The following is a 12,245-nucleotide window of genomic DNA, read 5'->3' on the forward strand; positions in this document are numbered from 1 at the left end:
CAAGGCTGAAGTTGAGGAATCTGGGGAGGCAGGAGTCAAACAGCCAGGATTAAATCACATTCTATAAACTCGCAGTTCCTTGTAAACCGGTAACGAGTACTCAGAGCGTCACTTGCTAGTTACTGCGCTTGCTGCCCTCCGTGCTGTGCACGTCCTGCGTGTGGCACAGCCGCCCCAGCCGCTCGGGGCCCTCACGTCGGCAGCCTGGAGGCAGCCCTGGTGGGAGTGTGCACCCACGGATGCCGCAGACCCACAGCTCGGGGCGTGCCCTCTTGTTGGTCTCCCTCGACCTGAGAAAGTGTTGCAGAAAAGGCACATCACACAAAATGCACCTCTTATACTGTGAATGGCACAAGAATAGAGGACGTGTTCTTGCAGCATCGGAGAACCACCTCCCACTCGAGCAGAGGACCCCCCGGTGACCGCGTGAGGCTCCGACGTGTGTTTGTGGTTTCACCTTCATCTGACTCGCACATGGAGGCGTCCGCCGGCGTTCTGGTCAGAACCACACTCGTTCATCAGTCGCGGCCGCGTGTTGGCTGTGGATGCAGCGGTTCAGCAAAAACCTGCAGCAGCGTTCTGGGAGGATCACCAGCTCTGCGGGATACTCAAGAGTCTATTTTATCGTTGTTTGTAAAGTGTGCACTGCAGTCTGCACACCCGTGAAGTTGACGCGAGGCGTAGGTACCCGCATAGACGCCGGGAGAGAGGGCGCGTGGTGAAGCAGCCACTAGCACACCCCGGGGCTGGGTGCCTCCAGAGCAAAACCATCTGGGGCAAAGGCTGTGCTGGTGAGGGGCCTCGTGTGGGGGATAATCAGCCTCTGGCAGTTGCTTCCCCACCTGACCCCACCACCCCGACAGGTGAGTGACAGTCTCCTCCTACAGAGCCAGGGGGTGACACGGGGCCTGAAGGATGAGTGACTGGACAGCTGACATCAGGGGCTCGTCCTTCTCTTCTTACCCTTCAGCTCCCTGCGGCCCTGAGGTCTCGCCTCCCCATACACACCACTGACCAAGTGGCCAATACCCCCGGGGAACATGACCTCATAAGGAGATAAAAGACACTTGAAAAGTACAGCTAAATGAAAATGGTAATATCGAAAGAGAGATTCCATCAATATATTCTAATATTTTAGAACAGTCCAAGAATTTAAAATGAATTTGGTAAAATTCTGTAAGAGAGAAAGAAAACAAGAGAACCAAGCAGAATTTGAAATAGTGAACGCAACAGGTGAGCTAAATAATAGAATGAATTTACAACTGGAAGCCCAGATAGGAAAAGGCAGGGAGGAGGGAAAAGAGAATAGAAGAAATGCTGGACCGTCTGGATGCCAGCCGTGGGAGAGCCGACGTGTGGCTGATAGGGTCTCCGGGTCATTGTCAGCTGTGCCCCCTGGAGCCGCTGCGGATGGAGCCACACGTCTGGGACTCCTGACAAGAAAAAGACAAAAAACAAAACTAAATGGAGGAGAAAAGGTCGAAAGGAAACGATCTTGGCCACGTGCAGACAACTCTTGGAGCTGGTGCCTGGGAATTCATCATACTGTTCTCTCCACTTTCATGTATTTAAAATTTTTCAGAAGGAATTTTGAAAGTTTGAGCATAGACTTTTTAAAATACCACTTTACGGGACTCTAAAAGTGCTCATGGGATTTTTTTTTTTTTTTACACAAAATGCACATAGAAAAAAAATTTAATGCTGTAAAATGTAAATTTTCCAAGTTAAAAAAATAAGGGAGATATCAGGAAGGTTTTTAAATTGCAATCCTGTCCTTCCTTAGAGAGTCATTTAAATGCGTCTTCGTGGAAGTGAGTGCGTCAGACATCTGGATCTTGCGCTCCGGCTCCTGCTTGGTTCCTCAGAACGCCTGTCACTCTGGCGTGGCTTGCGTTTGCTTATTTGTCCGCCTCAGAATGTAAACACAGAGGTCAGACACCGGCTTGTTCACGCTGTTCCCCGTCACCTGGCGCAAGCCTGCTGTGCTGCAGACACTTAGTAAATGTATACGGAAATAATAAAAATGACCCACAGGCATGCAGAGCCTCAGAGCTTTGCCCCATGAAGACCTACATTGAAAGCAGGTTGGGTGAGATGCTTAAATGGAGAAGCAAAATGTACGAACTCTTACAAGAGGCTTATGGAGTAAAAATGATCCATATGTTGGTAAGTTTGTGGTGGTTTTTAAAAAGCTAAGTTCAAAGTAAAAGAGAACACATAGCCTTAATAACCCAGAATTTAAGGCCTAGGTAACATCAAAGTGACAGAAGCTGGAGTGATGGGGACACTATAGGATCTGAGAATATATTTAGGTTTTTATCTTACTGGGGCGGAATTATGAACATGTATTATTTTCATAATGAATACCTGTCAAAGATTTTACTTAACTCTAGTTAATGAGGAAACTAATAAGATCTTGAAACCCATTCCATTGAGAATTTGACTTACTCTGCTGGATTAAATGCATTTGACCTTTTTTCTGCTTTGCTTGGGCAGAAAATAGTAGGGCCAAAATGGAAGTCAACACCTGGAGGATCATTTCTGACCTCGTGAACATGGAGTGTCTCCGGTTGCTCCCTCCCCTCCGCGCTCAGCTGACTGACATTTAATTTCACCTGTCAGTAGGCTACTTACTTCTCTACTCGTTTCTAATTTTCTGTAGACGAATTGAATATTCTTAAATAATACTGCAAACACACATTGCCGTGTGCCAGCTACCAGACTGATTAGTTTTTAGCAATATATACCTTTCTTTTTTCATTAAACACAAAGAAGACTTTGATAGTGATGTTAACAGAGTTAACGGCGGAGGGCTTTTTGAAAATGATTTTTATACTTAATTCTTATTTACTCTTTGGGTCCCACGAGTAATGTTCAATATGCCCATATACACAAATCTTTTACCATTTTTCTCACTTACTGCATAACCTGAACAGTAACTACGTGTTTCATTAAATTGGTATAAATTAAGAAAAGCCGCATACAGATTCATTTTCATTTAATGGCATGTTATAAAGTGGGTCAATTAATTAAATCTACATGTCTTAAATGTTGACTTCACTACCTTCAGTAATTTATCTTATAAGGTGTGTTTTATAATTTTTCACTGGTTTGCTTTATGAATATCCCTGAAAAGCACATTAACACTTTTATTTCACTTGAGAAAGTGGGTCAGACCTTTTCTGCAGAAAATAAGTCTAATGTGGGTCATTGGTTTGACAGGGAGGAGTATGTTACGTGGAGGACTTTGGCCATAAATAGAATGAACTAAATCTGCGTCTCCAAGGTTTGATGCAAATGCATTTAATATAGAGGTATGATAAAAAGCCTTTTATTGCAAAGTATTGGATTGGCAAAAAAAGCTATGAAATTAACAACACTTCAGTGTTCCCAACCCAATCAGAATATATCAGGTTACACAAGGTGCACCTAGGTGACAGGATCATGCATAAATGACGGTCCCTTGATAAGTTGAGGTGAGGACTCCCCAGTAAGTGCTCCAGAAATCGAGAACCCGGATAACAAATCCTTTTACAAGTCAAACACTTTCTGATCCTTTGCCTCGAAAGGATTTGAATGAAAGCCCAATTGAATTGACAATGGATAAAGGATTAAGATAATTTTTAATTTTTTGTTTCAGATCACCTTGTGATTTGAGGGATATAACTTAGGAGTTCAAGAACAACTGAGGGACATTGCTATAATGTGCCTCCCTATCTACATATTGCTGCAAGGTGTCCTAGAATTTACAGCTATAAAAACAAGATTAGAAATAGAACGGCGGCTGAAGTGTGTCTCACTGTGGCCAAGTGCTCCTGAGTCTTGCGTATGGACCCATCAGGTTGGAAAAACAGCCTTACTAATCTCATTGAGAGATGTATTTTCACTGAAATTTTGCTCTCCTGTGTAATAGTTACCTATCAATGTTTGTTGCATATTTATTTTGTTAGAAAAATTGTAAACCGAGAGTACTTGAGAAAATAAGTAATTCAGGAGATATTATTAGTAATTAAAGACTTGATCACAGAGGAATGTAGAAGGGGAATGAGTGAAGAAAGAGGGAAGAAAGTGGAAGGTGGATGGTGGAAGGTGGAAGGTGGATGGTGGATGGTGGAAGGTGGATGGTGGAAGGTGGATGGTGGAAGGTGGATGGTGGATGGTGGAAGGTGGAAGGTGGATGGTGGATGGTGGAAGGTGGAAGGTGGATGGTGGATGGTGGAAGGTGGAAGGTGGATGGTAGAAGGTGGAAGGTAGATGGTGGAAGGTGGATGGTGGAAGGTGGATGGTGGATGGTGGAAAGTGGAAGGCGGATGGTGGAAGGTGGAAGGCGGAAGGTGGAAGGCGGATGGTGGAAGGTGGAAGGCGGATGGTGGAAGGTGGAAGGTGGAAGGTGGATGGTGGATGGTGGAAAGTGGAAGGCGGATGGTGGAAGGTGGAAGGCGGAAGGTGGAAGGCGGATGGTGGAAGGTGGAAGGCGGATGGTGGAAGGTGGAAGGTGGCTGGTGGATGGTGGAAGGCGGAAGGTGGAAGGCGGATGGTGGAAGGTGGAAGGTGGAAGGCGGATGGCGGATGGCGGAAGGCAGAAGGCAGAAGGCGGATGGTGGATGGTGGAAGGTGGATGGTGGAAGGTGGAAGGTGGAAGGTGGATGGTGGAAGGTGGATGGTGGATGGTGGAAGGTGGATGGTGGAAGGTGGAAGGCGGATGGTGGAAGGCGGATGGTGGATGGTGGAAGGTGGAAGGCGGATGGTGGAAGGTGGATGGTGGATGGTGGAAGGTGGATGGTGGATGGTGGAAGGTGGAAGGTGGATGGTGGATGGTGGAAGGTGGATGGTGGATGGTGGAAGGTGGATGGTGGAAGGTGGATGGTGGAAGGTGGATGGTGGAAGGTGGATGGTGGAAGGTGGATGGTGGATGGTGGAAGGTAGATGGTGGAAGGTGGATGGTGCCACCTGGAAGGTGGAGGTATCCATCCATCTTTCCAGCACTGGATCCTGGTGAACTCAGAGTTCTTCCATGCCTGGAGGAGGACTCAGGTGGCTCTGGCATTGGGGTGCAGGGTGGGGTGGGCTGCGAGACACATTTCATGGGGTCTGTGGGGACACGGGGAAACCTGGGAGCATGGGATGCGTGGGGTGCAGGCACTTGGGGAGCGGACAGGGGTGTGTGGCACAGGTGCCCTGGGAGGCTGGAGCCAACACTGACCACGTTGCCACTGCGTGCGTGTAAAGGAAGAATGCGAGGGTTTATTTTAAAACTTCAGTGTTCACAATAGACCAGAAATGGAATCCTTTGTAAAAGCATAAATTCAAAACATTTAGTTCTAGACTAAAAGTATATGAGGAGATACAGGTTTTCAGAAATCTCTCAGCAATTAAGAGCGAAACCAAAAACTGCAAGGGCTTCTCTTCCAGCCCCTTCCCAGCCCCTCCCTAGGCCAGCCGGGTGCCTTCTGCACCAGCTCCGTGTGCAGAGGGGCTGGTGACCACAGCCCCAGTGCCCAGGGTGACGTCCAGCCAAGCCTGCCAGTCCCAGCTCCCCAGGCCCTCCCTGGGCTGCCCGGGTCAGGGCTGGCGGGGCAGGGCGTCCTGCTGTGTGTCCTGTATCCATGCCCCCGGCCTCATTCTGGGGAGAGACCCGCTTGCTGGCAGCGGGTGGAGGGAGCAGGCGGAGGCAGCAGAGGCGGAGGGCTTGTCTGGAGCTGGAACATTTGTGAGCAGTCAGATGAGGGCGACCTTCAAACCAGTGTTTGTCTTTCTTCTTTGCCCAGAGCTAATCAGCTTAGCGTGGACGCCTCGCTGACCCGGGCAAACAGCATCCGTCGCATTCGGGTTTATCTTTTATAAAAGAAAAGGCCCGTTTCTCCCCAGTGCTGCTGTTTACTCCCAAGCTGCCAGCACTTCATCATTGAAAGGACAAAGGAGAGACACTCGTGCCTGGAGTATGCTGAATCACTTTACACCTCCCTATTCTCAGGCAGAAGTGTTCACTGTGGGCCAAGCATCGTCACCTGCCAAGCAGACAGGTGCCGCCGTCAGCTCCCCGTGGGCCTGTGGTCGGGGTGCAGTGCGTCTGGGGACGTGCTGCGCTTCATATGAGCTGCCATCGCCTGTGCCGGTGAGCCGAGGGGCAGTAATCTCTTTCGGATTATCTGTCTGTTCAAACTGAAGACATCACGGGACACAGTTGATTCCTGGTGGCAAAAAGGATGACCTGGCCCCTGACGATCAGAAGGACGAGGCTGCAGTTCCAAATTCATTATTGTCCCTCGGTTAGCTGTGCTCGCCTGCATGGCCCCCTCTCCCCACAAGACTAGGAAAGAATAGGTTGGAGAGGGCTCTGCTGTAGACACTGCTAAGTGGGCCAAACTCCCCTCTGTTTATTATTATTATTTTTTGCTGAGGAAGATTGTCCCTGAGCTCACATCTGTGCCAGTCTTCCTCTATTTTGTCTGAGGGATGCTGCCACAGCATGGCTTGATGAGTGGTGTGTAGGTCTGCGCCCGGGATCCAAAGCCACAAACCCTGGGCCACCAAAGCAGAACATGTGAACGTAACCACTATACTACCAGGCCAGCCCCAAACTCCCCTCTGTTTAAAGAACAGCGAATTCGTTTGTACCCTGAAGATCAAAGTGTTCTCGGTAATTTGCTCATAAAACAGTCGCGTGTCTGGAGGGACTGGTGGGCGTGGCTTCAGCCACCAGGAGCCACCCAGTTCTCCCTGCGTCGTCACATCTCTCCCCTTGGTGGGCCAGGTCACCTCCTGCATCCCTGGGTCAGGCCCCTGCCCAGACACGCAGGGGTGGGTGTCACAAGGATGGCATTGTGACAGAGGCCTGGCGCCCAGACCCCCAACCACAGGCCTCCTGAAAAGTGACAGGGTCAGGGAAGGGGACATTTGGTAGGAAAGGAGGGACAATCTACAGGGAGCCTGCACCAGGTCCGCCTCTCGAGGGGAACTAGGTGGCGTTGGAAGGGCCCTGGTCTGGGGGTCTGGGGGTGGAAGGACATGGCTCCAACCTTTGCTCCACGTGCCTCTCCACCTCCTAGTCTGCTCCAGGCAGTGGCCCGGCCAGCGCCTCCTGCTTTTCTGTGTCTGGTGGAGCTCAGGCCTCGAGAGGAGAGGCAATGGGCCAAGATGAAGAGACACAAGCGGCCGCCTGGAGGAACAGGGCCTGCGGGGGCTTCGCTGCCAGGCGCCCCTCACGCTGGACGGGAACCGCTGAGACAGAGAGGAGGGGTCCCAGCGGGGAGGCACAGAGGACCAGGCCAGGTGTGCAGCCCAGGGAGAGCCGACAGGGGCCCTGCCTCCCACGCTGTTCTCGGGAAACGGCTGGACGGGGAAGTGACCCCACTCAAAGAGGGGTGACCTCCAGGAGACCCGTTCACAGACTCTGCCAGAAATAAACAGGCACATGGAGGAGACAGTTTTCAAAGAATGAAAAGGACAGAATAAGAGAAGGCGGGCAAATCCATGAGACGTTTCAGAAACGTGAGGACGTGGAAACTGAGCCACTCGAGGGTCTCTGGAGGTCACCCAGGGCCTGTTAGAGCAACGTGGGCAAGCCCTGGGGAACAGAAAGTGGGGCTGGAGAGACCATGGTGACCAAAGATGTGGTGAGAGTTACAGTGAGGTCTGACCACGGCTGACCACTCGTGTGACCCATGGTTCAGAGCCACAAATCCGAGTGTGGACAGTGGGACCGTCATGGGCCCGATTCCTCCGGGTGGGGACACGAGCACTGGTCAATTCTGGCTGTTGAGAGAAAACGACGACTAAACGTGCATCTAATAACATTAAGGTCATCAGCAGTGAGGCAGAAGTGGAGCCTGTGACCTTCAAACCAAGAAAACATACAAATAAAAACCCAACCAGGAGGGCGGGCCCCATGGCTGAGTGGTTAAGTTCGCACGCTCCACTTCAGTGGCCTAAGGTTTTGCTGGTTCGGATCCTGGGCGCGGACATGGCACTGCTCGTCAGGTCATGCTGAGGGTGGCGTCCCACATGCCACAACTAGAAGGACCCACAACTAAAAATATACAACTGTGTACCAGGGGGCTTTGGGGAGAAGAAGAAGGAAAAAAAAGATGAGCAACAGATGTTAGCTTAGCTGCCAATCTTTAAAAACTAGCAACAAAAAACCCAGCCAGGGGCCGGCCCCATGGCCTAGTGGTTAAAGTTCAGCACACTCTGCTTTGATGGCCCGGGTTCATGGGTTCAGATCCCAGGTGTGGACCCACACTACTGGTCAGCCATGCAGTGGTGGCGACCTACACATAAAGTGGAGGAAGGGCGCTGGCCCAGTGGCGCAGTGGTTAAGCGAGCACGTTCTGCTTCAGCGGCCCAGGGTTCGCTGGTTCAGATCCCCAGTGTGGACATGACATTGCTTGGCAGGCCATGCTGTGGTAGGCATCCCATATATAAAGTAGATGAAGATGAGCACGGATGTTAGCTCAGGGCCAGTCTTCCTCAGCAAAAAGAGGAGGATTGACAGCAGATGTTGGCTCAGGGCTAATCTTCCTCACACACACACAAAAAAGTAGAGGAAGATTGGCATGGATGTCAGCTCAGCATCAATCTTCCTCAAGCAAAAAACCCCCCAAAATCAAGAAAACAAAAACCAACCATTTTGCTTCCCACAACAGAGTTCACAGGGATGAGCTGGCAACCCTGCCCCTCCGGACCCCCAGATGCTGGGGAAAGTGCAACGGGCATCTTCGGAAATCTTGGAGACATTTTCCACCCAGGGATGCAGACAGGTGTCACTCCCACCTTCGCAACAACAAAGATTCCGGACAAACTCATGCCTGAGTCTTCCTAAACTCCCAGAATGCTGAGGTCATGTGTGACCAGTGGTCTGAGGTCAAAGGAGAGATGGGTGCCCTCGGGGAGGCGGTGGGATGGCAGATGCAGCCGGCACAGTCGGAAGAGGTCAGATAGAGACACGGCAAGAACGTGGGCCCTGAGCCGAGGGGAGCTTGCTGCTCGTGGGCCTTCCCTCCACAGACTTGGAGAGAGGCCCGAGACACCTGGGAGGGGACCAACAGCAGCCCCTGAGGGGGGCACATGGCAAGGCTGGGCCCTTCTCCCCTTTAATCCATGGGAGAAATGCAACAAACACTGCCACCCTAAGGGCACTGTGGAAGGCGTTTTGGGGTTGGGGGACATAAAGACAATCTCTGTCCCTGGGCAAGAGGCGGGAGGGCGCTCTGGGCCCGGACAGCAGAGACCCCTGCTCCTGGGGGAGGCACAGCATCACTGAGCAGACCCCACCCCAAGACGCAGGGACATCCCACCTGCTGGGAGTGCAGGAGTTTTGGTCATAAATCATATCTCAATAAAACTGATTAGGAGAAAATGATGAATGGAGATGACAGGCAAAGGAAAGGTAACATACACACAATTGTAATCCCCAAAGGAAAAAACTAGAAAAATGGACAAGAATAAGTACTGAAAAAGGTGAGTCAGAAGTACCTTTCAGGAAGCCAGCTCTGGGCTATCACTGTGAGGAGGTCCACAGGCCCATTCTCCAGCAGAACAACAATAACTGGAGGAAAAAAATTTTAAGTCCCTGGGAATATTCTAAGGGCATAGAGCACATGAAGCCGGGGGCTTCGTTCCTCCATCCAGCCCAGCCACAGGGTGGAGACCCTCCCTGGGCACAGCAGGCCGGGCACACGCAGCCCGTCTCACCTTTGCTCCACTCACCTGTGGGGTCGGGCTCCACGAGAGGCAGGTGGAGATGCCCAGAGGTGCCTGCCCCTGCCCAGGCCCTGCTCACAAAGTAAGAACGTACCTCTGAGGGGAGTGGGCCACTGCCCCGCCCGCCTGCAGAGTGACAGGCCCTCCCAGGGAAAGGCAGTCTGTGAGAAGGGAGCTCCCAGGCCCTCCCCAGAGGAACCGGCTTTATCTGAACCAGAGTGTGGGGAGGTTCGAGCCTGTGGGTGCTCTTGAAATCAATGGGGGATTTGGTGACAAGCAACTGAGAGGAGACTGTAGCTTCTTTGGAGAAACTAGCTCAACCATAGACCAGCTGGTTTCCTAGAGAGGACACGGGAAAGAGGTAAATAAGAAGAGATCTCCTGGGGTCGGAACAAGCCGCAAGGACTTGCATCAAAAAATGACCCCTGCAAAGGAGCCCAAATTTAATAGGATCAGACTGGGGGTAAAGTTGTATCCCAGGCATTGTCAACAATAACAGAGCAACCTGCTGGCCATTAGCGGACACCCAGAGCTAGGTGTCAGATAGCTCAGCAGAGAGACCAGGGACAGAGAGCCCCAGAGGGCCCTGCTGAAATCACTGTCACCCCAGGGTGGCATGTCCTCTGAGGATTGACACCACAGGCTTCACACTGCAGCAGGAATAGAGTTCGCTTGCTCTCTTTTCTTGTCTCTCTTTCCTTAAAAGACATAAAATTACAGGAAGCAATAATTTAACAATGTACTGTTGGGTTTGTAACATGTGTAATATATATATTGCAACAATATCACAAAAGGGAGAAGAGGGGAGAGTGCTATATAGGAGGAATGTTTCTATATCTCACTGGAATTAAGTTACTATAAGTCTGAAGTAGATTCTGATAAAATGTGTATGGTGAGCCTGAGAGTCAATACGGAGAAAATAGCAAAAAAAAAAAAAAAAAAATACTGAAGAAAGGAAGTAAAATGTTACATTAGAAAATATTGACTAAATGCAAAAGAAAGCAGCAAAGTAGGAAGGAATAAAGGAAGTAAAAAATAAAGTGACAGATGAACTTCCAGCTATATTAATAATAACATTAAATATGAATGGATTAAATACAGTCAAAAGGCACATATCTGGAAAAAAAAAGAATTCACTATATACTGTCTACAGGAGACACACTTTAGAGTCAAAGATACAAGTAGACTGAAAATAAAGGATGGAGAAAGATATGCCACAGAAATAGCAACCATAAGAGAGCGGAGCGACCATACTAATATCAAACAAAATAGAGTTTAAAAGAAATGGTTACTAGAGATAAAGGGATGATCTATAATGATAAAAGGGTCAGTACACGAGAAAGATATAAAAGTTTTAATCACATATGTGCACCTAAGAACAGGGCACCAAAATACGTGAAGCAGAAAATAGCGGAATTGAAGGAAGAAATAGACAATTCAACAGTAGTAGTTGGAGACTTCAAAACCCCACTTTCAGTAATGGATAGAATGAATAGGCAGAGCAACAATAAGTACACAAAAGGCTTGAACAACACTCCAACCAACTAGACCCAACACACACACATCCATAGAGCGCTCCACCCCACAAAGCTGAGCACGTGTTCTTCTCAAGGGTACGTGGATCAGTCTGCAGAACAGACCACGTGCTAGGCCATAAAACAAGATTCAATAGATTTAAAAAGATTGAAATAATACAAAATATGTTCTCTGATGACAGACAAATGAAATTAGAAATCAACCACAAAAGGAAGTTTAGGAAATTCTCCACTAAGTGGAAATTACACAACATGCTCCTAAATAACCAACAATTCAAAGAAAAAACCATGGAGGATATTAGAAAATACTTTGAGATGAATTAAAATGAAGACACAACATACCCAAACTTATGAGGTGCAGCTAAAGTAGGTCCGAGGTGGAAATTTATAGCTGTAAATGCCTGTATTGAAAATAAAGATCTCCCGTTAATTTGATGGATTTAGAGATTTCTTTTTGTGCGTCTATAGATCTTTGCTTTGTGTATTTTGAGGCTATATTTTTATTATTATTGTTTAAGATTAAAATTAAAAATTTTCAGATGAATTGAACTTTTAAAAAATCACTAGATGGTAATTCCCTTTTTCACTAATAACCTTTGTCATCTATTTCATCTGATTAATATTAGCAGGTTCACCCTTCTTTTGGTCTTTGGTTTGTCTTTTTCTAACTTTTGACCTCGGTCTTTTTATGCCCTTATTTTTGAGGTTGATCTCTTACAAAAGAGGGAGCCACATTTCCTGGTTTGCCCTGGACAGTCATGTCTTAGGCCTGTTCTCCTCTGCTTAGCACTTCCTTTCACTTTCTAAAGTGCCCTGGTTTGGACAATATAGTCTGTGGCACCCCCCCCCCCCCCCACACACACACACACACAACTTATAAACAGTAGATATCTAGAATTCTAAAAACTATCCAGTCCAATACTATTTCTCTTTTAATAGGGTAATTTAGTCCATTTTTATGCACTGTAACTGCTGACATAGCGGGGTTTATTTTCCCCATATTATTAC

This window comes from Equus caballus, chromosome 26 (genome assembly GCF_041296265.1).
Source record: "Equus caballus isolate H_3958 breed thoroughbred chromosome 26, TB-T2T, whole genome shotgun sequence".
Taxonomy (NCBI): domain Eukaryota; kingdom Metazoa; phylum Chordata; class Mammalia; order Perissodactyla; family Equidae; genus Equus; species Equus caballus.